The sequence below is a fragment of the Lucilia sericata genome, unplaced genomic scaffold (genome assembly GCF_015586225.1).
Source record: "Lucilia sericata isolate MDLA Ls3-8-SP2 unplaced genomic scaffold, ASM1558622v1 Contig000210F_arrow, whole genome shotgun sequence".
Taxonomy (NCBI): Eukaryota; Metazoa; Arthropoda; class Insecta; order Diptera; family Calliphoridae; genus Lucilia; species Lucilia sericata.
The window spans coordinates 155,940-182,926 of record NW_023994238.1 but is presented as its reverse complement, the minus strand read 5'-3'; the positions used below and the strand labels follow the sequence as shown (position 1 = coordinate 182,926).

The following is a 26,987-nucleotide window of genomic DNA, read 5'->3' as shown; positions in this document are numbered from 1 at the left end:
ATTCCAGACTATAGTCTAGGCAATAGTTCAGACTATAGTCTAGACTATAGTTCAGACCATAGTCTACTCTATAGTCCAGACTATAGTCTACTCTATAGTCCAGACTGTAGTCTAGTCTATAGTCCAGACTGTAGTCTAGTGTATAGTCCAGATTATAGTCAAGTCTATAGTCCAGAATATAGTCTCTTCTATAGTCTAGACTATAGTCTAGTCTGTATTGCAGACTATAGTCTAGTCTGTATTTCAGACTATAGTCTAGTCTAGTCTAGACTCTATAGTTCAGACTAAAGTCTAGGCTATAGTTCAGAATATAGTCTAGACTATAATTCACACCATAGTCTAGTATGTAGTCCAGACTATAGTCTACTCTACAGTCCAGACTATAGTCTATTCTATAGTCCAGACTATAGTCTAGTCTATAATCCAGACTATAGTCTAGTCTATAGTCCAGACTATAGTCTAGTCTATAGTCCAGACTATAGTCTAGTCTATAGTCTAGACTATAGTCAAGTCTGTAAAACAGACTATAGGCAAGTCTGTAATCCAGACTATAGGCAAGTCTGTAGTCCAGACTGTTGTCTAGTCTATAGTCCAGACTGTAGTCTAGTGTATAGTCCAGACTATAGTCTAGTCTATAGTCCAGACTATAATCTAGTCCATAGTCCAGACTGTAGTCTAGTCTGTAGTCCAGACTATAGTCCAGTCTATAGTCCAGACTATAGTCTAGTCTATAGTCCAGACTATAGTCTAGTCTATAGTCCAAACTATAGTCTAGTCTATAGTCTAGTCTATAGTCAAGTCTATAATCCAGACTATAGTCAAGTCTATAGTTCAGACTATAGTCTAGTTTATAGTACAGCCTATAGTCAAGTCTATAGTTCAGTAGTCTTGATTATAGTCTATACTCAGGATACTAGTCTATAGTACTGACTATATTATAGTCTTTAGTCAAGTCCCTTAACCATAGTTTTTTCAATAGTCTAGTTTTGACTATTGCACTAATTTACGAATACATTTTTGTGAGTGTATTGTGATGATTGTATGCAGTATATTGAAAAATCATATGGGATCTATATAGTAACTATCACAAAAACGAGAAGTGTGACCAATAATACAATTACAAACATAAATGTGTTAGTTTGCACGAATATTTATTTATTTAATAAATATTTCAACTCATTTTAAAATATTTACCTGCCATTGAATTTTTATGCATTTCAAATTGAAAAACTTTACAAACACAACAAACTAATTTTTAAAATAAATGTTTAATTATTTATTATTATTATTAATTTATTTAAAAAAATGCACAACAAACACGTTTTAAGCACAAATGAGCAAACATTTTGTAGATCATATTTTATTGGACAGACAAATCGGGTTTAATTGCAAAGTCATTGGGTTACTAATCAGTTATTAACTTTTGATTTGAATTAAACATTTTAAACTGTTACAAATTTGTAGAAAATTTTACTTTATTTAAAATATATTTAAAACTCAATTGCGTATTATGGAAAATTATTACATTTTAGTTAGTTTCTTTTTGTTTTTTTGCCACTTTGTATTTATTTAATTTTTATTGTTTATTTATTTTTGTTCCTCGTGTAATGATGACTTTGAAATGAATAAAAGTTTTGATTCAGAACGAATTTTATTTTCATTCGTTGTTGTTGTATGAAATTATTATTACACATAGTTCAAGTGCAAGTAGTCAGTATTTCTTCTTTTTTTTTGTAAAAATTCTGAATACCAACACTAGCAACAACAACAAGAACAGCAATTACAACCAACAATAACGATATGTACAATAAAATTGAAATCTACAAAATTGTATTTGCAAAAACAGAAAATTTATTGAATTAAGAATGAAACAGATAACAATTTAAAGCAACAACAACAATAACAACAACAAAAGCAAAAAATATGGAAAATAAATTCGAAAAAAAGTCATAATCAGTGCAAAAATACAAAAGGAGTTGCCACTCCCAGCAAAAAAAGTGTGGAAAAAGATGTAGAATTTTCATCACAACTAGTAACCCGAAGTGCTTCAAATTCGGGTGTAAAACCTATGAATTTTACATTAGCGTGTCATTAGAGGGATGTTGTTCATTTTTGGCAGCTTTGAACTACATCTGATCTTATTTTTAGAAGCAGTAAAAATCCGATATTTGGATGTCAAAAATAAAACACATTCTCTTAATGACACGCTTATGTAAATTTCACTACTCTTTCACCAAATCTTGATGTACTTCAAATATGTTATTTGTAATGAATTTTCCACATCTCTTTCCTCACTTTTAACTGGGGTTTCATTTGTAAGGAAATATTTGGTTTATAAAAGTGAAAAATATGTAATCGCATTTTAAGATGTGATTAAGATGTAGTTTGTAAAGTATGACATCAATTATTTTTTGCTGGGCTATATTGAAATATCAGAATTTATCGAAAATTTGCGATAAATTTTAAAAAAATTTTCGATAAATTTTCTTTTTTGAAAAATTTTCGATAAATTTTCTTTTTATAGAAAATTTACGATAAATTTTCTTTTTATAGAAAATTTACGATAAATTTTCTTTTTATAGAAAATTTACGATAAATTTTCTTTTTATAGAAAATTTACGATAAATTTTCTTTTTATAGAAAATTTACGATAAATTTTCTTTTTATAGAAAATTTACGATAAATTTTCTTTTTATAGAAAATTTACGATAAATTTTCTTTTTATAGAAAATTTACGATAAATTTTTTTTATAGAAAATTTACGATAAATTTTCTTTTTATAAAAAATTTACGATAAATTTTCTTTTTATAAAAATTTACGATAAATTTTCTTTTTATAAAAAATTTACGATAAATTTTCTTTTTATAAAAAATTTACAATAAATTTTCTTTTTATAAAAAATTTACGATAAATTTTCTTTTTATAAAAAATTTACGATAAATTTTCTTTTTATAAAAAATATAAATTTTCTTTTTATAAAAAATATAAATTTTCTTTTTATAGAAAATTTACGATAAATTTTCTTTTTAAAGAAAATTTACGATAAATTTTCTTTTTATAGAAAATTTACGATAAATTTTATTTTTATAGAAAATTTACGATAAATTTTCTTTTTATAGAAAATTTACGATAAATTTTCTTTTTATAGAAAATTTACGATAAATTTTCTTTTAATAGAAAATTTACGATAAATTTTCTTTTTATAGAAAATTTACGATAAATTTTCTTTTTATACAAAATTTACGATAAATTTTCTTTTTATAGAAAATTTACGATAAATTTTCTTTTTATACAAAATTTACGATAAATTTTCTTTTTATACAAAATTTACGATAAATTTTCTTTTTATACAAAATTTACGATAAATTTTCTTTTTATACAAAATTTACAATAAATTTTATTTTTATACAAAATTTACAATAAATTTTCTTTTTGTACAAAATTTACGATAAATTTTCTTTTTATACAAAATTTACGATAAATTTTCTTTTTTTACAAAATTTACGATAAATTTTCTTTTATACAAAATTTACGATAAATTTTCTTTTTATACAAAATGTACGATAAATTTTCTTTTTATACAAAATTTACCATAAATTTTCTTTTTATACAAAATTTAAGATAAATTTTCTTTTTATAGAAAATTTACGATAAATTTTCTTTTTATAGAAAATTTACGATAAATTTTCTTTTTATAGAAAATTTACGATAAATTTTCTTTTTATAGAAAATTTACGATAAATTTTCTTTTTATAGAAAATTTACGATAAATTTTCTTTTTATAGAAAATTTACAATAAATTTTCTTTTTATAGAAAATTTACAATAAATTTTCTTTTTATAGAAAATTTACAATAAATTTTCTTTTTATAGAAAATTTACGATAAATTTTCTTTTTATAGAAAATTTACGATAAATTTTCTTTTTATAGAAAATTTACGATAAATTTTCTTTTTATAGAAAATTTACGATAAATTTTCTTTTTATAGAAAATTTACGATAAATTTTCTTTTTATAGAAAATTTACGATAAATTTTCTTTTTATAGAAAATTTACGATAAATTTTCTTTTTATAAAAATTTTACGATAAATTTTATTTTTATAGAAAATTTACAATAAATTTTATTTTTTATAGAAAATTTACGATAAATTTTCTGTTTTCTATAGATTTTCTTCCGCTGTGTGAGAAATAACTTTCTCTCTGTGTTTCTTTGAGATCTTTATAATTATTTTTTTAAATATTTATTTAATTCTTTCCATGCATGTCAACAAATAGTGAAGTAGATGCATTAGGGTAGGTCGGAAACTTGTTAATGAGTTGTATCAACAACACACGAAACAATAACTGGAAAAATTTATAAAAACTTGAAAATGTTTCCGTTACGAATATGTTTATCAATTGTTAATATTGCTGTTGACTTAAAAGATTAAAAAATTATAAAGATTTTTAACAAACATTTATTGACATGTTTAAATATTTAGGGACATATTTAAAATGTAACTTGGATTATTTTAGAAAAAATATAACTTTACAAGTTCCACTGTGATCCCCTTCAATAAAAGTAAGATGGAGTTCACGTAATTTTCTTTCGACATATCGTTAAATTGTACATTATAGGGGCCAGTTACCCAAAAACAAACTTATATACTTAAATACGACTAAGCAAGAACGTACCACTTAAGAAATACGATTATAGCGATGAAATTTAACATGTACAAGACATATACTGGCCAAAATTTCTTTTCCAAATAATATGAGAGGTACCATCAGCAATATTTTAACCAAAGCTCTGAAAACATTGATGGATATCCTTCTAATTGGAACATATATACGTTAAAAGGTGGCATCCCCATCCGAGCGTCTGTTATCTCTATGCGAATTATTCAAAGTCGGTTACAGAACATGTCAATATATACCGGACACTTTAATGTATTCTGAACATGTCAGACATGCTCGATACATAATGGAAACAAAATTATTGGGAACTCTTAGTCAAGCAGAATATTACAGATGGCTCTAAACTGAGAGATAAAACGGGTTGGGAGATCTATATTGAAATACCATAAGTTCTTTCAGAAGTTAAAAATGTTAAAGAGAACACCTGCCTTCACGGCCTTATTTCAGGTGGTTTCTTTCAACCACGACTTGCTTCTAAGTCCTTCAATAAGGAACTCAGGTGATAATTCTTTATACATGGCTTTGTCAGTCCATGTACAAGCACCATGCTCATGTACTAGAGTTGCGGAATCACAGGCAGCATAAGATCAATCCCAATGTATACCCCGACAAGGAAAAAGCAATCACTGGTCTAAAGTCGATAGAAGATTCGACCCCAACATCAGGTAAAATCAATCTTCCGGTATCTTACGGCGGAAGGTGACCACCCTTTTGATGTCGTGCAAGATTGCATTATTTATAATGCAACCCCCATCAACTAATGACCCATTCCAGTCCATTCCTTAACCTTTTAAAGCCCACGGAACCAAGCTAGTGAGATGGCTCTGTTGAGTCAGCAACAACACCTAGGGACAAATAGGTAGATTATATATGATTAGAGTAAACTCCAACATGAGTATGCAACAAAACTTCAACATCACACAATCTTCTTCACTCCACCGTTCTCATCAACTATTCAACCTTCTCACTCCATCCATCTTCATAACACTTTCATCTCTTCCGACACAACCATCTATCTGTTCCATCAGATACATCATATCCAACAGTCAACACATCCCTTTAATTCTCAATATCTGCACTATCAGCTCATTCTTAACAGTTTATTCTACAGTCTTCCCTGTGGTTTGTACCGCTCCTTAGAACGATAACAGAAACATACTCTGAAAAGCCCTTACTTCACCGTGAATCAAATCCAACCAGCTGTCCCTTCCAGCGAATTTCGGTATAAACCACAGTTACTACGTGAATCTCGAAGGAACCTCAAACAACTGACTAACCAGTATAAAGTCCTGCCGTCAACTGGCCACATGCAGTACCAGATTATCTGGTATTCTGGTTCAAATCCATGTCAAATCATTGCAGGGAAAGGCCAAGTAGACATTGTATCATCACCAGTTTATAGTCCCGGCTGACTAGAGGTATTGGTAGCACCTCTTTTCCCCGGGAATTGCAATAATACCAAGATGGAGATTTCATCAACAAAACATGCCCCCGAGGGGAATCCAGATGGTAAGTAGGACGATACCAGCTGATATGGCTAAATCTACGATAGTATTGAACTGTATGGATGTTGGAAGACTTGCAAAGCTACATGACTATTAGTAAAACAATGAAGAAATGAACTGTCAAGGTTGGGTGCCCCCCGGGCATGTTTCCTTGATGAAAGACCCTCATCTTGGTGTATTGCAATCCCGGGGTAAGATGTGCTACCAGGACCTCTAGTCTGCCGGGACTATAAACTGATGATGTCACTTCACTCCTCGGCTAGTCCTTGGTATGATTTGACATGGGGTCTAACCAGAGAACCACATAATCTGGTACTACAGGTGGCCAGTTGCCCACAGAACTTGTCCTGGCTGGTCAGTTGGTTGAGGTTCCTTCGGGATCTACGTAGTGGCGGGAAGAGTGATTTGCGGTTAAATGACGGTCTATATTTCGGGATAAGTTCGATGCTGTTGCCGAAGACAACAGATACCCCACAGAGGACTGACTGTGGGACTAAGCGTTGGAAATGAGTTGGTGTTAATTGTATGTGATACGGGATGAATGTAGAGGTATGCGGGCCACGTCCACCCGTATACATAGAATAAGTGCGTCGTATTGTTCTCTTATGAGTGTGTCGGATGAATGAGAAGTGTGCTGGGTTGAATGATGATGGATGAAAGGTATCTTAGACAAGTGATACCATTGAATTTTCCTTCCTTGTTCAGGTATGTTCAGAGTAAACTCTGTTCATACCAGAATTACCACAGTGTTTCACTGTGAGTAAGAACAAAGTCTCGGCTTATTTGATGGATACGTACTTCGGTCTACCGGTTACGTCTCTAAGTGCTGTTGCCGACTCAACAGAGGCCATCACATTTGCTGATGTTTTGCATCTCGGAAGTTAAGCCACGGGGCAGCAATGGTCAGAGATAGCTCAAGTACTTGAGAAAAATGCATGTATACTGGACCGGAACTTCCATATACGCAAATTGCAACTGCTAATCGTCACAAAAGCTCACCCAGTGGTTGAAAAAGACCACCGTGAAATAGGCCAACATGGCAGGTGTTGACGTAAAGCACTTCGACATTCGTGGCCCCAGTGGCCAAGGGAGCCATAACTGAAAACTCTTCAAGTGTTAAGCTCTGCAAATAATATGGGTACCGGGTCACTCGCGTTAATCGGCAATGAAAGAGCTTGCTATGAAGGGAAAGGAACTTGAGGATGTTAACGAATACAAAACCTTTCGATGCAATGAAGGCGGTATTAAAAACTTGGCTGAGTGATTCCCATACAGTCCATGAAACGGTGGAAAGTACGACCAGAATCCTATAGGGTGAGCCCAGGTTTTCGAAAAACTTGATGTATGTAAGTATCATGGGATGGGATGTTATTTCGAATAATACATCAGTCAGGAATGCTAATTGGAAGATTATAAGGATGCTAATTGGTAGATTAGCATCCTGGGAGAGAGACCCCTACATGTTTCTGGAAACTAACCATGTTGGGGTTTTTCCACCGACTTTCTTAATGAAAAAGAGCGCACAGCAGCCCCTATAGAGTTCCAAGCGTATTTTTTAAGATCTGATTTGATATAAATTTCAATTTGCGTTGCAAAATTAAGACAAATTTTTGACTAAAGCTTTGCTTTTTTTAAAGTTCATCAATTATTATTGTTTTACCTGTTTATCGCCGATATTTTCCAAATTTAGAAACTGCTACTAATGTTTACTTCCTATTGCCAAAAACTAACAGAAATGTTTCGATCGCATGCCTTTATTTGGCAGAATTAGAACTTTAAATTCTTCGATACATTTAGAAATTCATAAATTCTACTTTTTAATTGATGTTTTTAATTATTTAGGCAAAACTAGAAAGAAAACTTGTTTTCTAACTTTTTGTTATGGCAAAATTTATGAGTTTGTTTGTGTAAAGTATTTTATGCAAATTTGAAATGATAATTTTTGAAAATATGATCCCAAGATCGGTAGGCATAAATTGGTTTGCAAATCTACTTCCGTTAGACGTGCAAATATTAAAATGTTTGCACGTACATACATACAGATACTTGTTTTAAAACGTATGTATGTAAGTGTATGTGTACGTATGACTAAAAGTATGGGTGTGTCTGTCTAAGATTTTTTGGAAAGGAACTAAAATTAAACTATAAACTGCCTGCTGCTGCGTGTTTAAATCTAGAAAAAAACTTCCGTCAAACATAAAAAATTTTTTTGCAAAATTTATGAGAGAAGATGTGTTTAAAAAAATATTATAATTATTACCTATTTAAAATAAGCAAAAATTTGCAAAAACAAATAAAATATATTAAATAATATAAAAATAAAACACAATCACCACAAACCTTAGCAAACATGTTTAATATAATTTGAAAATTTATTAAATTTATTTTTGTTTGTTTTGCTGTGATGCTGTGTTAGCGGCAAAAATTGATGATAATGACTTTCTTAATTTCAAGTTTTGTTAGATTTTAATTTGTTGTTATTTTTTTTTGCACAAAATAATATTTATATTAAATCCGATTATATTTATTTGTTTTTTTTTTTTTTTTTTTTTTTTGTATATATATAATTTTAGCACTACTTATTTAAATAAGTTTAGCTGTACCATTATCCAAATAATTAAAAAATATCTAGAAACTGGTTAAAATATAATGAGTGGAGTGCTGATAAATATGTCTATATAATCATCTTAATCTATTAGATTAAGATGAAATATATATTTTTTAAGAACTGTAGGTTTCAGTTTTGCAAAATGACCTCGAAATATATTTAGGAAGCATGAAATTTTTATTTATTTTAAATCACATTTTTTGACTTGTGGTTTGGGGGGATTTTATTTTTTTGAAAGAATTTCGTTATAAATTAAACTTTGTTAATGGATGTCTAGAGAAATAAATGGAACTAGAAATATGTAGCTAAAATAATAGCAAATATTGATTGAATTTGAATGCAAAAAATAGTTATGGCAGATGTTGGGAAGCAGTACTGCAGTAGCAATCTGTGTGATAGAACTACGATGGGTTCGTGTGTGACCTATACAGAAGTAATTATGTGGTAGGTTGTTAATGCGAAGGGATTATTATTATAATGATGACGAAGTCCGATCTATATTGCATGTGACCGATTTTATATAATTGGAAATTGTGGATGGAAGAGGGAGTACAACTATCTTCGGATCGAATGTAACATTCTTCTTTCGCTTTAACTAACTAACAACTACTAACTAACTAACTAACTAACTAACTAACTAACTAACTAACTAACTAACTAACTAACTAACTAACTAACTAACTAACTAACTAACTAACTAACTAACTAACTAACTAACTAACTACTAACTAACTAACTAACTAACTAACTAACTAACTAACTAACTAACTAACTAACTAACTAACTAACTAACTAACTAACTAACTAACTAACTAACTAACTAACTAACTAACTAACTAACTAACTAACTAACTAACTAACTAACTAACTAACTAACTAACTAACTAACTAACTAACTAACTAACTAACTAACTAACTAACTAACTAACTAACTAACTAACTAACTAACTAACTAACTAACTAACTAACTAACTAACTAACTAACTAACTAACTAACTAACTAACTAACTAACTAACTAACTAACTAACTAACTAACTAACTAACTAACTAACTAACTAACTAACTAACTAACTAACTAACTAACTAACTAACTAACTAACTAACTAACTAACTAACTAACTACTAACTAACTAACTAACTAACTAACTAACTAACTAACTAACTAACTAACTAACTAACTAACTAACTAACTAACTAACTAACTAACTAACTAACTAACTAACTAACTAACTAACTAACTAACTAACTAACTAACTAACTAACTAACTAACTAACTAACTAACTAACTAACTAACTAACTAACTAACTAACTAACTAACTAACTAACTAACTAACTAACTTTTTTTTTTTTTTTTTTTTTTTTTTTTTTTTAAATTATTTAATCTTTATTTGCTTAAAAATTCATTTACAAATTTCTTAAAGAACTAATCCCGCGAAGCCATTAGGCTTATCTGCAGGATAACTAACTAACTAACTAACTAACTAACTAACTAACTAACTAACTACTAACTAACTAACTAACTAACTAACTAACTAACTAACTAACTAACTAACTAACTAACTAACTAACTAACTAACTAACTAACTAACTAACTACTAACTAACTAACTAACTAACTAACTAACTAACTAACTAACTAACTAACTAACTAACTAACTAACTAACTAACTAACTAACTAACTAACTAACTAACTAACTACTAACTAACTAACTAACTAACTAACTACTAACTAACTAACTAACTAACTAACTAACTAACTAACTAACTAACTAACTAACTAACTAACTAACTAACTAACTAACTAACTAACTAACTAACTAACTAACTAACTAACTAACTAACTAACTAACTAACTAACTAACTAACTAACTAACTAACTAACTAACTAACTAACTAACTACTAACTAACTAACTAACTAACTAACTAACTAACTAACTAACTAACTAACTAACTAACTAACTAACTAACTAACTAACTAACTAACTAACTAACTAACTAACTAACTAACTACTAACTAACTAACTAACTAACTAACTAACTAACTAACTAACTAACTACTAACTAACTAACTAACTAACTAACTAACTAACTAACTAACTAACTAACTAACTAACTAACTAACTAACTAACTAACTAACTAACTAACTAACTAACTAACTAACTAACTAACTAACTAACTAACTAACTAACTAACTAACTAACTAACTAACTAACTAACTAACTAACTAACTAACTAACTAACTAACTAACTAACTAACTAACTAACTAACTAACTAACTAACTAACTAACTAACTAACTAACTAACTAACTAACTAACTAACTAACTAACTAACTAACTAACTAACTAACTAACTAACTAACTAACTAACTAACTACTAACTAACTAACTAACTAACTAACTAACTAACTAACTAACTAACTAGCTAACTAACTAACTAACTAACAACTGATACTGCCTTATTGCTAAAAATATGTTAACTTTTGCTAGCCCCATCTTTAATCCAAACTATTTTACATATTACCTAATAGCACGGACTTCCATTTTAGAACTGCTGTTGCTATTAAGGTTACTGTAGCCAGGTATGGGGGGTGATGATTACACAAAGTAATTCATTACATAGTCAATTACAATTACTTGTAACGTCTAATTGACCTATAATCAATTACAATTACTTGTAATTGCAAAAGTAGTTCATTACATGGTCAATTACAATTACTTGTCATGCGTAATTGACCAATAATAATTACAATTACTTGTAATTGTGATTAAAGTGTTTCCAATTATATGTATATAATTGTAATTTGCAAAACATCAATTACAAATAATTGTAATTTGCAAAACTTCAATTACAATTAAAAGTAATTGTAATTGGTGAAGCTTCAATTACAATTGAAGTAATCATTACACCCCAAGCCTGGCGGTAGCATCTTTAGTTTTGGGTTTTCATTGTAGATCATCAGAGTTCTTTTATCTCTCAGTTTAGAGCCATCCGTATAATAACAGATTCTAGGAGGTGTTTGCTTTAACGTTCTGCTTGACAGGCTTTGAGGGTAATGTCCACACAAAGTAATTCACTACATTGTCAATTACTATTAAAGTAAAGTTTTGCCAATTACAATAACAAGTAATTGTAACTGGTAAACTTCACATACAATTAGGTATTACTGATTACAAATTACATGCACAATTATAAGGGAAAAAATTCACTATTACAAGTAATTGTAATTGGAAACTCTTTGATGACAAGTAATCGTAATTGACAAAACGATACAATTACAAATAATTGTAATTTGCAAAACTTTAAATACAATTACAAATAATTGTAATTTGCAAAGCTTCCATTATAATTACTTTAAATGTAATTGTAATCGAAAATGTAACCATTAACCCCCAGGCCTGCTGCTTGACCACTATCTATTTACGTCCGTGGTGTTTCGTTTGATCACGATCTCATATCTGTTACCAATATCTCACAGCTTCCGAGAGTTTCTGTTTCTGGTATACAATCGGGCAGGGCAATACTGGCATTTATGCCAAAATGTTGCAAATTTTGTTAATTTTTATAAGGATTCACAAAAGGTCAAGTGGTAAGGCACTAAAAAATTTATAAAATTGCGACTATAGTACGCTGTTGGAGACAAGTAAGGAATATAATGTTTCAACATTTAACTGGTTAACGAATTAACTTTGGTCATACAAAATTAGGAACACTACTGGTGCTACGATTTTGTACAAGTAGAATTAAACTATATAGGAAGTGATCCACGAAATAATACAGCACAGATCTGTTGTAAAAATTTTCATAAAGTTTCTACAGTTTTGTTTTAATCAGCAGAAGAATGCATGAATGAATAACTTATAGCGATAGCTCCGATTTTGAGCAAAGTTGGCTAAAAGTAAAACTTTAAATTATGTATATGTTCAATGTTAGATTTCCCAATAGCCAGTTTGAAAAAAGGCAAAAATTTAAATAATGTTCTAAAAAAAAAAAATATTGTATCTAAGCAGAACTAAACGTGGAACTAGCATCTTCAAACGGGTTATAGACTTTACAAAGCAAACTTTGCTTTAGCTCTACAATCACATAACTTTTATTAAGCAGTGTAATAAAAACTATACGCGCCCTTTTGTCTCGTTTTAAACATTAACAAGATTACGTCACTTAACACTGATCCTAATCTTATAGATTGAAAGAATCATAAGAAGTTGTAAAGATACTTAAGTAAGAAGGTATGTATGTATGTAAGTCTGAATAATTCCAAAATAGATAAATAATTAAATTGTTAACATTATATACATACTTACATATGTATATACGGTAAGTTAGTGAAGAATGAGTGACTCTTAATTTTTCGATAAGTGTTACCATGTGTTATTTTTTGTGTTATCTAACTCGCACACACATTTCTACATTTATAATGTTTGTATATAATTTCAGTTTCTATTTCTTGTTTAATTTTATTTAATTAATTATTGTTATAATTTTTTTATTTCATTTCTGATTTCATACTTTGATATTTGATTAGAAAAAGAAGAAGTTTCATGTGAACTTTTTGTGAATTTTTTGCTTTGTCATTTTATTCAAACTTATTGAATATTATTATCGAAATAAAAATAATAATAATATTATTAAGACTATTAGCAATGATTAGCATTTTTATTTAAATATTGTTGTTATTGTTGTTGCTGGATAATTATGAAATTATACCAAATACTTGTACCACAACGACCACTATTTTTGTATTATTTTTATTAACATTATATTAATTTATTTAAATTATGTTTGTTATTATATAGTTTTTTTCATAAAAAAAAATTTAAGAAAGACACACCAGCGCCATGTGACAAATATTTTCATTCTTTTTTTCGATTTTATTTAAATAATAATCGTACAAGTAAGTTTTTGTGTCCAAAAAGTCATTAACCCAATACAATAAAAAAATTTTACATTTATGAGAATATTATGAATATTTTTCTTTTTGTCTAAAAATATACCACTTCTTATGGTTTTAAATACCATCTTGATTAAGAGTGTATGAAAATAATATACATACATATGTACATATATACGTACATATGTATTTAATAAAACAGGCTTATTTTGCGTACTACAGTAAATTAAATATTTTCTAAAATTAAAGTGGCCAGACTGATATCTGATGTCAAAGGAAATTTGTCAAAAAGTAATAATTGCTAAGAAAAAGTGATGTACAAAGTCACCGACGACACGTTAGCAATGAATACTGTATAGATTGGACAGTTATATACAAATTTCAGATGTGAACGATCGCATATCAGAAACAGATAATATCGAAAACTATTACACATTGGCCTTAGATATAATATCGTGGTCAAGTGGAACATTAAACAAATCGCTAAGAGAATCGGTTGTTACTCAGATGTCTCTTAAATGGTAGACAAAGTGGGTCTTGGGATCTATATTTAAGACCCGATAACTGAAATATAAGAAGAAAGTATACCTAATAAAATTGATTTGAATATGACACCGATAGAGGTGGACATCCAGAAAACAATTAATGAGAAATCTGAGCTGATAAGGTATTAAAGAAAGAGTGAATACTTGCTATAAAGAGAAGGGAACTTGACGAATTGAAAACCGTTCAATGCAATGATGGAAGAAGTAGAAACAAAGACGAGATAATTCTAAACAACTTCTTGGACACCCTGAATATACTACTACCGACTTTCTAATCACAACACTAGTTTCTAGGCGGAATGTATATGGATTGAGAGAGCCGGAGAGCAATAAGGTATTACATCATATGGGTACCAAGGCATTCGGGAATAATCGGCAATTAAAGAGTGAATACTTGCTATAAAGGGAAGTAGTTGAGGAAATTAACCTCGCGTTGATGAACCATTAAGTCCTATAAGGTGAACCTAAATCCGATGTTAGTCAAGAAAGAGTGAATACTTGCTAATAAAGGGAAGGCAATCTGATGAATTGAAAACAGTTCTATGGAATGAAGGAAGAATTAGAAACAAGGACGAGAGAATCCTAAACAACTTCTTGGAAATCCGGAAACCGATATACACTACCGTCTTCCTAATCACAATACTAACTTTCGGGCGGAATGTGTAAAATGGAGTGAGAGAGCCGAAAAGCAATTAGTGGATAATCTGAGCTGATAAGGTATTACATCATATAGAAACCTAGACACTCGGGAATAATCCGCAAAGAAAGAGTGAATACTTGGTATAAAGTGTAGGGAACCTAATGAATTGGAAACCGTTTCAATGAAATGAGGTAAAAATTAGAAACAAAGAAGAGAGAATCCTAAACAACTTCTTGGAAACCCGTAAACCGATATACCCTACCGTCTTCCTAATCACAACACTAACTTCCGGGCCGAATGTGTACAATGGATTTGGATTGAGAGAGCCATAGAGCAATTAGTGGAAAATCTGAGATGGTATTACATCATATGGAAACCAAGACACTCGGGGATAATCCGCAAAGAAAAAGTGAATACTTGCTATAAAGAGTAGGAAACTTGACGAACTGAAAACCGTTCGATGCAATGAGTGAAGAATTAGAAACAAAGACGAGAGAATCCTAAACAACTTCCTGGAAACCCGGATACCGATATACACTACTACCGTCTTACTAATCATAACACAAGCTTCCAGGCAGAGTGTGTAAAATGGATTAAGAGAGCCGGAAAGCAATTAGTGGGAAATCTGTGCTGATAAGGTATTATACATCATATGGAAACCAAGGCACTTGGGAATAATCGGCAAAGAAAGAATGAATGCTTGCTTTAAAGAAAAGGGAACCTGACGAATGCAAAACCATTCAATGTAAAGAGGGAATAATTAGAAACGAGGTCTAGAGAATCCTACACAACTTCTTGGAATAATTCAACTGTGGATGAACCACTAAAATTCCAAACGAGAAACATCCTCATAGCAATTAAGTCCGATGTTAGTAAGATGATACGTAATTTTATGGGACACACAGGTTTGCGGTTGCAACTACACAGAATTGAACGACCGGATTCAAGTCAACGTAGAGCATGCGGCAAGGACTGTAATACGCTGGAACACATTCTTTGTTATTGCCAACATTTCATCGAAATTAGATGCAAATATCTTGGAAGCAATATTGTTCCAGATATTACATCCCACAGAAACCCTGATTGGAAGACTCTAAGGAATTACATGCCGGAAACTGAACTTCTGAACATTGGACGTTGATTCTTTCACAGATCGCTAAATAACGTTTTCTAGCAAAATTTCCATGATAGTTGCTTGACCAGTACAAGGCCTAATTTTCCTTTGAACCTAATCTAATATAATTAGCTAATGCAAAAGTTGAGAAGAAGAGAAGTAATCATTACTATACATTGTACATGCTTGCTCCGACCTACATGACTGTTATCTTCAATATATCGGTACAAGTCTACGATTCGGGTGGGTAACATCTCCACACCTCTACATTCATCCCGTACTATATACACTTGGCACCAAATCATTTTAAACGCTAGTCCCACAGTCGCTGCTCAGCGGGGTATCTGTTGTAGTCTTGCGAGTTTGAATTTAAACCACAGCCACCAAGTACACCCCGAAGTGACCTTTCCAATTACCGGAACAATACAAAGTCCGAAACTCTACCGGTTTCCCGGATACATTTGATCATCATCAGTTTATAGCCCCGACAGACTAGAGGTACTAGTAATAACACCAAAATTAGGGTCTTTTATCAAGGTAACATGGCCCCGGGAGAATCTTCAGAGACAAGATGTCGAAGTACTTTAGGTAAACACTTGCCTTGAAACTCTTATTTCATGGTGATCTTCTCATCCACATGGTAAGCTTCTTTGATGACCCACCATCGGCACTTTATGTTTCTTACACGTATTTGGCAATTTTTGTACATTTGCTCAAGTACTCGATCTATATAAACACTTGCCATAGTAACCCCGAAGAGAAAAAGGCAATCACTAGTTTAAAGCCATTAGAAAAGGCGTACTCAACATCAAACCCTATTAATGTTATGAGAATGCTCATTTTCCTAGAACATTATCATCATCTAAAGACTAGGGAATTGAGCATTCCCTATAATTTAAGAGACAAAAGAACTGCTTAAAGAAGACGATCTCACTTAAAAGCTGCAGAATCAGAAAATCCTAGGTCTATGCCAATAGGTTGTCTATATAGTAACTGCTGTCATCACTCAAATTAAACTTAGAGACCTTAAACATGGACCGTCAATCACTACTAGCAAGTTCAATCCACGATGCTGTATAAGCAATAACCTAGTGCTCGAATCAGGCCTATAAAGTTGCCGGAAAACGATCAGCCGATATTAAAAACTAAAGTCAAAAACCTAGTCCAAAATAATTCTAAATCCAAAGTTTTATATAATTTCACATTAAAATCTTTAGCTGCAACAACTTTGTTGCAAACCGCTAAACACATCTGCAAATAGTATAGAAATATGGCCTTGACCTTGGCACCATCAGATTAACTACAAACAGTGTAATTATTTTTAATTTATAGCAACACATGAACATGGAATGTTAGAAAAATATTATATGTCTAATGATAGTGACCTGTAGGCACATTTATTTCACTGCTTTTTTGCTGATAAGGGGAATGAAAATCATCAAAACAATCATTAAATAGAAATAAAAAATCTATAATTAATTAAAGTTTTATTTTTGCGTTAAATAAGTGCAAATTTAAACACTTGTGCTGGTTAGCTAAACATCTGGTAACTTTATTTACAAAATGTAAACAACTAGTTTGTTTTTTCTTTCGATTTTTTTCAACGATTATGTCACTTTTTCTGCGTTTTAATTTTATTTCTATTTTTTTCTTTAGGCAGTTTTCAATGTTTAATACTACTACTACCAAACATCCATCTAAATAAGACTTTTTCTTTTCTAACATATTTCTAATAACTGGCTAAGCCAAGAACATCACCTCAGCTTAAATTGGCCTAAGTTAGATCGACGGCCAAAACTACATAACCATAGAGCGGCATTAGAAAAATGTATAAACTTCTAACAGCAACTAACTAATCATGTTCTAACGTTTTGTATGGTGGTGGAGAGTTTGGTTGGTTGGTTCATTGTACGTTATACAAGAATTACTTTAAAAATAAAAATATTATTTATTTATTTTTTTGTGCTTTTTTTCATCAGACCATTCTACTGGTTCCCAGTCTCTGTCTGTCTATGTTGCGAATTTCTTGAGAAGAACACACAGAATTAAGCTGCCATTGATGGTTTGCTGTGGTTGTTGTTGCTGTTGGTACTGAACTAACATAATGTCTTAGAAAAATATTAGAAATTGTTTTTATTCTTTTCGCTATTTTTTTAGTGGTTAGTGATTTTTTTTCATACATATTAAATTATAGCAGCAACAGGAACAAAAACAACATGCCATGTTTAAACATTCTTGAATATATAAATGATCTGTCTAGAATCGTACGATTTGTATAGAGTTGAAGAACATTATAGCACAGTGGATGGATAAAGTCTATGGTGAATAAAATCACTATAAATGAAAGTGTTTAGGAGAATTAGCGGATCCACAGGAAACCCATCCGTCCACAAACATTTCATTCTCCAACCAGTGGAGCTGGATCCGCTATTGTTTCTAACAGGCTATATAAAACAGATCCTGGTATTCCTTGGAAAAATATCAATAAATTAATTCGTAAAATCATATCCAGATTTTTATCGAAATATAACGATTTCGAAGGTTTAATCTACCAGAAATTGAAAGAAAACTTACAAACTAAATGGAAGATGATGACGATTTCAATCATTAACATCACGAAAAGAAATCTGCCTTATATAGTTGTCAGCGTTAGTTTTCAGGGTTAGTTTCAAAATCTATGCGAAGAAATCTAATGCAAATAGTTCAAACATTAAGAAATCAATTGATATCGTGGCAGTTATCAGTGGGTATTATAAGCTCAACTCTTGTCAAATAAAGATGGTTTTAAACTCCGAAATTCGATGTAAAATAAATACGTCGGAAATAGTTCGTTTCAACTTTGAGAAATTCGTTCCAATTTTGGAAATTATATGAAAATTCTATATCCGTAGATTTCTAGTTGTCTAATCAACAATGAAGTAATCGATCTCTAAAAACGCGAAATTAAATATTTCTAGACAAAAGGAATAACAGAATTAAGCAATCGAGTAAGTAAATCTTTGGGAATGGATATCAATTCAAGTTCTAACATCTTGTATGAAAGAGGCCTTTCACATAAGATTGGTTTCCGACAACAGTTTATACATATAGTATGCAGTATAAGTTTAACTCTTCTGCTGACGAACTACTTATAGAGACTTATAAATATGATGTCAATGTCAATTTCCGCAAGAAAACCTTCGGAAAAATGTGAGATCTTAAGCTTTAATTTATACGCTGGATAAACTTAGCGTTCAAAGGAGTTATACTGACCTAATTTTTACTTAGCTGATAGAAAGTGGTGAACCGAATTCATAGGCAAGATATTTTTTCTCTATAAGCTTAAAAGTCTATAAGAGATAATGTACCCGCCCTTGACATCTATATAATGTCGGCTATTGGAGATTTCTATAAAAAGTTTATAGCTAAAGTCAATATGATGCATTACTGTTACGTATACTCCTTAATTTTATACGTATACATCCTTCAATCAACCTAACCTTACCTAACGGAGATATTATGGTACAAATCCCTTCCCTGATCCAGAATGTGTCAAAGTTGTGCCAATAATGAAACTAATCACATTCCGTTATATAGGAAACCACAGCATTCATATGAGCGTTCTAATTGGTTTCTAAGTGTTCTTTCTAAATATACCTTTCTTTTGCAGAGGCGACATTATTTAATCGCCTAGATCATGAGAAACGGCCATCTTAGTTGAAATTGTCTAAAATATGATATCTATGATGCTCCAAAAGAGTGCGGTTTGACCATTTTTCTTCAGAGATTTTCAGAGATTGCAAATTTTAGCAAAAAGTAACAATCGAAAGACTTCCTCACAGTCAATATAATCCAGGCGTATCAGATCGTTAACTTTGTCCAAAGAGTGATAGTAAGTTTTAAGCGATAATTAGTTTGAAAGTGATCAAGGGATCGTCCTAATTGGCCTCTTTAGATCGTGTGAAACGTCCTAAAAAGTGCCATTATGACCACGGTATACATTTTCTTAAAAGATTTTTGGAAGAAGCAATCAATAGACGACCTCAAAGTCATCATAACCCAGGCGTTTCAGATCATTAACTTTGTTCAAAGAGCGATAGTAAGTTTTAAGCCGTTAATTAGTTTGAAAGTTATCAAGTGATTGTCTCAATTGGCCTCTGAGTGTTCTGAAGTTAATTGATATAATCGTCTAGATCGTGGGAACCGGTTATCTTAGACGAAATTATCAAAAAAAAAATTTGATCTATGATAGTCCAATAAAGTTCCGTTTTGGCTACGGTATACATTTTCTTAGGTGGTTTTCAGATGAAGCAAATCAATTAAAGAAAGAAGCAATCAAAAGATGTCCTCAAAGTCAACATAACTCAGGTTATAGTTATAAAGCCCAAAACCGGTTATGTGGTATCAGACTATGCGATTCTATGATTTGACCTCATATAAAATCATCCCAAGGAAAGGTAGAATATACATTTGATCATCACTAGTTTATAGTCCCGGCAGACTAGAGGTAATGGTAGCACCTCTTTTCCCCGGTATTGCAATAACACAAAGATGAGCTTCCTTCATCAAGGTCACATGTCCCGGGGTAACGTCGTAGAGTCAAAATAACTGGTCAATAAAAAAGCCGATTTCACTTAAAGGCTCCAATATCAAAAGAATTGTCATACTCTTGACATAAATTAAACTCCAGTTGATGCTAGTGGTTAATGAGATTCATTAGCATATAATGATGAATGTAATAACTGGCACGATTAATAAAGAGACTTTCTGGAGCATTGAGGTTTAAAGTGGATACTGCAGTTAAGAAAACCTTACTATATAATGGGGATTTTCAGCCGGAAATATCTTAATTCAGTATACAACTGACGACATCGATCAAGTTAAGCTAAGGGTTCTTAACCATAGACCTTTATGCGATTTGAATTGCCCGCAATCGTGCAATTTCTATTGCGATTGAATATTGTCGTTAGATTGAAGAAAGTTATACATACTTTATCTTATCTGATTTTCAGAAGTCGCTGATTTATGTCAACGAGATGCAGATCTACAAATCTTGAAAGTTTTGTTTTTTACTTAAAGTGTATAGGAACTTTTAAGCGAAGTGAATAGGCCGAGATCTTGAAATTTGATGATTGCATATTGCATTTTTCGTATTGTTTAATGAATACATTTAAGTCTGATCGTGTAATTTGTAAATCATACTACCGATCGCTGTCCACAACGTCAATATAACCCGGGAAATACGAAAAATTCTTAGCAAATTTTGAATGTTCGTATTTTCACCAGTTTTCAAAGCGGAAGTGGAATCTTGGTAAACAGGATCATAGAATTTGCAATAGCATAACACCATGAAGATCAACCGCTGAAAAACCACCTTGTGCTAACATTTTCAACTAAACTATTTGTATGATGACTGTTTTAATGGTATATGTATGAATGTAAGAAGTAAAAACAACAACAACAACAACAAAATGTATGTAGTAAACATGAATGTCTGTGTATGTTTTTATTTTGTATGGTGTATGTTTAAATTAGCAGTAAAACAAGTCATTAATAATTCATACTTCATTCTTAAAGACTTCTTCGACAACGACTACGACTTGGACGACTTGTTGTGTAACTTTTACCTGTAAACATTGTTGTTAGAAAATGATAGTTAGAAAAGTGAAAGAAAGAATCTTTCATTCCATACCAGCACCAGTATACCACTACCAAATAAGATCCACTACTACTTAGTATTGGAATACCAAACAGAAGTTAAACAACTAAGAAATGAATGAAGATTGAAAATTATAGATACAATAAACTTGTAAATTCATAAATAAATAAATATAGTGGGACAGTAGGAAGTGAAAATATCTGCTTCTTTTTTTTAACAAAAACAAATTCTAAGAATGTTTTTTTTTCACAAAACAAATCAATGTTAATTAGTGGAGCAAAGCTTTTTTTTAAATGGGTTTTAAAATGGTTAAAGATTTTGTTATCTTCATATTTGCTTAAAACATTAGACAATATTGACGTTAGAAAATCTATGGGGAATTTCTAAATTTGTTATTACGTAGTTAACACAAACAAGAAATTACTCAGCCAAGTTCTAAGAAATTAAGAAATTTCTTTAAGTCCGATTTTGAAGATAAACAAACCTCTAGAGATTCATCAAGACTTATAGCTCAACTGCTAAAACCTAAACTAAATCCCTTATTATCCCTTATATACTGTTATTATTTATGCTTTAAAATTATAAAAATAATTTTCTGAAATTTTATTATTTTCAGTTTTTTTTTTTTTCAAATCTATTTTGGAACTTTTTGCTATTTTAGTAATATTTTGCAAATTAATTCAAACTTTTGTATAAATATTTATTATATTTGAATTAATTATTATTTTGTTTATTTATTCTGTACGTGCCAATTTGATTGCTCAGTAAATCAATAAACTTTTCTGTTTTTTTTTTTTGTTTGTTTAGAAACTTTAGCATTGGTCAGATAATCGAAAAACTGCTTTATACTATAAATATTATTATCAAAAATATTGCTATTTTAAGCACATCATTTTGCCGTTAAATTTTGTAGATTTTATTAAAAATTCTAAAAATAGCTAAACATCTAATTATATATACCAGCAATCGGTAGTGCAGACTTTTAAAAGGCCTCTATAATGATTATTGCGAATAATTCGAGTTTTTGATATCGAGAACTTTTTCATTTCGTTTACGCGATCGATTACTGCTTACCCAAGATCTTCTCCCTGTTGTTTTCTAATATACATAAATAGGACCTGAGCATTTTAGTTGTGCTCCAAAATAACAAAATCTTAATTGGCCCTAGAATGTCGAGCATCTCTAAAAGTGATGTCAAAACATTATACATTATACTAGGTCATCAGATTCAACATATGGTCAACATTTGATAAGATTTTCTCTTGCGTATGTGAAGCGCATATACTGGTAATAGGTTTAATGTCGAGAAGTATAATACCGTTATAAGGAGAGAGCTAATTCTTATAAAGAATCAAGCTTTTTTTGCAAAATTGCGAGAACACTCGAAGGCCATTTCTTGGAAGAGGCTATAGACTCAATACAATCATCAAAATATACACCATTATACAGATAATCAAGATTATTCACTTCCGTGGCCATGTGGCCCTCATCAAAGAGCTGTTCACCGAGTTATCTTAGACCGCGACTCCCGTAAAGCGGAAAAAAACATGTAAACTATGTTCTACCGAATCTTATTATGTGTCCAAAAAAGAAAATACAAAATCGTATCGGACTAGTCTATAGTGTAGTCTATAGTGTAGTCTATAGTGTAGTCTATAGTCTACTCTAGAGTCTAGTCTAGTCTATAGTGTAGTCTATAGTCTAGTCTAGAGTCTAGTCTAGTCTATAGTGTAGTCTATAGTCTAGTCTATAGTCTAGTCTATAGTCTAGTCTATAGTCTAGTCTATAGTCCAGTCTATAGTCTAGTCTATAGTCTAGTCTATAGTCTAGTCTATAGTCTAGTCTATAGTCTAGTCTATAGTCTAGTCTATAGTCCAGTCTATAGTCTAGTCTATAGTCCAGTCTATAGTCTAGTCTATAGTCTAGTCTATAGTCTAGTCTATAGTCTAGTCTATAGTCCAGTCTATAGTCTAGTCTATAGTATAGTCTATAGTCTAGTCTATAGTCTAGTCTACTATAGTCTAGTCTATAGTCTAGTCTATAGTCTAGTCCTATAGTCTAGTCTATAGTCTAGTCTATAGTCTAGTCTATAGTCTAGTCTATAGTCTAGTCTATAGTCTAGTCTATAGTCTAGTCTATAGTCTAGTCTATAGTCTAGTCTATAGTCTAGTCTATAGTCTAGTCTATAGTCTAGTCTATAGTCTAGTCTATAGTCTAGTCTATAGTCTAGTCTATAGTCTAGTCTATAGTCTAGTCTATAGTCTAGTCTATAGTCTAGTCTATAGTCTAGTCTATAGTCTAGTCTATAGTCTAGTCTATAGTCTAGTCTATAGTCTAGTCTATAGTCTAGTCTATAGTCTAGTCTATAGTCTAGTCTATAGTCTAGTCTATAGTCTAGTCTATAGTCTAGTCTATAGTCTAGTCTATAGTCTAGTCTATAGTCTAGTCTATAGTCTATAGTCTAGTCTATAGTCTAGTCTATAGTCTATAGTCTAGTCTATAGTCTAGTCTATAGTCTAGTCTATAGTCTAGTCTATAGTCTAGTCTATAGTCTAGTCTATAGTCTAGTCTATAGTCTAGTCTATAGTCTAGTCTATAGTCTAGTCTATAGTCTAGTCTAAAGTCTAGTCTATAGTCTAGTCTATAGTCTAGTCTATAGTCTAGTCTATAGTCTAGTCTATAGTCTAGTCTATAGTCTAGTCTATAGTCTAGTCTATAGTCTAGTCTATAGTCTAGTCTATAGTCTAGTCTATAGTCTAGTCTATAGTCTAGTCTATAGTCTAGTCTATAGTCTAGTCTATAGTCTAGTCTATAGTCTAGTCTATAGTCTAGTCTATAGTCTAGTCTATAGTCTAGTCTATAGTCTAGTCTATAGTCTAGTCTATAGTCTAGTCTATAGTCTAGTCTATAGTCTAGTCTATAGTCTAGTCTATAGTCTAGTCTATAGTCTAGTCTATAGTCTAGTCTATAGTCTAGTCTATAGTCTAGTCTATAGTCTAGTCTATAGTCTAGTCTAGTCTATAGTCTAGTCTATAGTCTAGTCTATAGTCTAGTCTATAGTCTAGTCTAGTCTATAGTCTAGTCTAGTCTAGTCTATAGTCTAGTCTATAGTCTAGTCTATAGTCTAGTCTATAGTCAGTCTATAGTCTAGTCTATAGTCTAGTCTATAGTCTAGTCTATAGTCTAGTCTATAGTCCTAGTCTATAGTCTAGTCTATAGTCTAGTCTAGAGTCTAGTCTATAGTCTAGTCTATAGTCTAGTCTATTAGTCTAGTCTATAGTCTATCTATTAGTCTGAGTCTATAGTCTAGTCTATAGTCTAGTCTATAGTCTAGTCTATAGTCTAGTCTATAGTCTAGTCTATAGTCTAGTCTATAGTCTAGTCTATAGGTCCTAGTCTATAGTCTAGTCTATAGTGCTAGTCTAATAGTCCTAGTCTAAGTCAGTCTATCTGTCTAGAGTCTAGTCTATAAGTCTAGTCTATAAGTCTAAGTCTATAGTCTAGTCTATAAGTCTAGTCGATAGTCCTAGTCTATAGTCTAGTCTATAGGCTAGTCCTATAGTCCTAGTCTATAGTCCTAGTCTAATAGTCCTAGTCTATAGTCTAGTCTAATAGTCTAGTCTATAGTCCTATCTAGTCTATTAGTCTAGTCTATAGTCCTAGTCTATTAGTCTAGTCTAGTCTATAGTCCTAGTCCTATAGTCCTAGTCTATAGTCTAGTCTATAGTCTAGTCTATAGTCTAGTCTATAGTCCAGTCTATAGTCTAGTCTATAGTATAGTCTATAGTCTAGTCTATAGTCTAGTCTATAGTCTAGTCTATAGTCTAGTCTATAGTCTAGTCTAGAGTCTAGTCTATAGTCTAGTCTATAGTCTAGTCTATAGTCTTGTCTATAGTCTAGTCTATAGTCTAATCTATAGTCTAGTCTATAGTCTAGTCTATAGTCTAGTCTATAGTCTAGTCTATAGTCTAGTCTATAGTCTAGTCTATAGTCTAGTCTATAGTCTAGTCTATAGTCTAGTCTATAGTCTAGTCTATAGTCTAGTCTATAGTCTAGTCTAAAGTCTAGTCTATAGTCTAGTCTATAGTCTAGTCTATAGTCTAGTCTATAGTCTAGTCTATAGTCTAGTCTATAGTCTAGTCTATAGTCTAGTCTATAGTCTAGTCTATAGTCTAGTCTATAGTCTAGTCTATAGTCTAGTCTATAGTCTAGTCTATAGTCTAGTCTATAGTCTAGTCTATAGTCTAGTCTATAGTCTAGTCTATAGTCTAGTCTATAGTCTAGTCTATAGTCTAGTCTATAGTCTAGTCTATAGTCTAGTCTATAGTCTAGTCTATAGTCTAGTCTATAGTCTAGTCTATAGTCTAGTCTATAGTCTAGTCTATAGTCTAGTCTATAGTCTAGTCTATAGTCTAGTCTATAGTCTAGTCTATAGTCTAGTCTATAGTCTAGTCTATAGTCTAGTCTATAGTCTAGTCTATAGTCTAGTCTATAGTCTAGTCTATAGTCTAGTCTATAGTCTAGTCTATAGTAGTCTATAGTCTAGTCTATAGTCTAGTCTATAGTCTAGTCTATAGTCTAGTCTAGTCTAGTCTACAGTCTAGTCTATAGTCTAGTCTATAGTCTAGTCTATAGTCTAGTCTATAGTCTAGTCTATAGTCTAGTCTATAGTCTAGTCTATAGTCTAGTCTATAGTCTAGTCAGTAGTCTATAGTCTAGTCTATAGTCTAGTCTATAGTCTAGTCTATAGTCTAGTCTATAGTCTAGTCTATAGTCTAGTCTATAGTCTAGTCTATAGTCTAGTCTATAGTCTAGTCTATAGTCTAGTCTATAGTCTAGTCTATAGTCTAGTCTATAGTCTAGTCTATAGTCTAGTCTATAGTCTAGTCTATAGTCTAGTCTAGTCTAGTCTATAGTCTAGTCTATAGTCTAGTCTATAGTCTAGTCTATAGTCTAGTCTATAGTCTAGTCTATAGTCTAGTCTATAGTCTAGTCTATAGTCTAGTCTATAGTCTAGTCTATAGTCTAGTCTATAGTCTAGTCTATAGTCTAGTCTATAGTCTAGTCTATAGTCTAGTCTATAGTCTAGTCTATAGTCTAGTCTATAGTCTAGTCTATAGTCTAGTCTATAGTCTAGTCTATAGTCTAGTCTATAGTCTAGTCTATAGTCTAGTCTATAGTCTAGTCTAGTCTAGTCTATAGTCTAGTCTATAGTCTAGTCCTATAGTCCTAGGTTCTATAAGTCTAGTCTATAGTCTAGTCTATAGTCTAGTCTAGTCAGTCTAGTCTAGTCTATAGTCTTAGTACTATAGTCTAGTCTATAGTCCATCCTATAGTCTATAGTCTAGTCTATAGTCTAGTC

General features: G+C 31.2%; 1 protein-coding gene across 3 annotated transcripts in view; it reads right to left on the bottom strand.

Moving 5' to 3' along the window:
* LOC119602150 (ecdysone 20-monooxygenase) overlaps positions 1-26,987 on the bottom strand; it is a 49,501-nt gene that overhangs the window by 6,123 nt on the left and 16,391 nt on the right. The window contains exon 1 of one of the 3 annotated variants that reach the window (XM_037953506.1): positions 7,844-7,921. The exons of 1 other annotated variant lie outside the window; for it this stretch is intronic. The gene's annotated coding sequence lies outside the window, so the exon portion shown is untranslated. Of the gene's footprint in view, positions 1-1,194; positions 1,215-7,843; positions 7,922-26,987 lie in introns of those variants that run through there. One more of the 3 variants, XM_037953507.1, reaches the window with a different exon arrangement.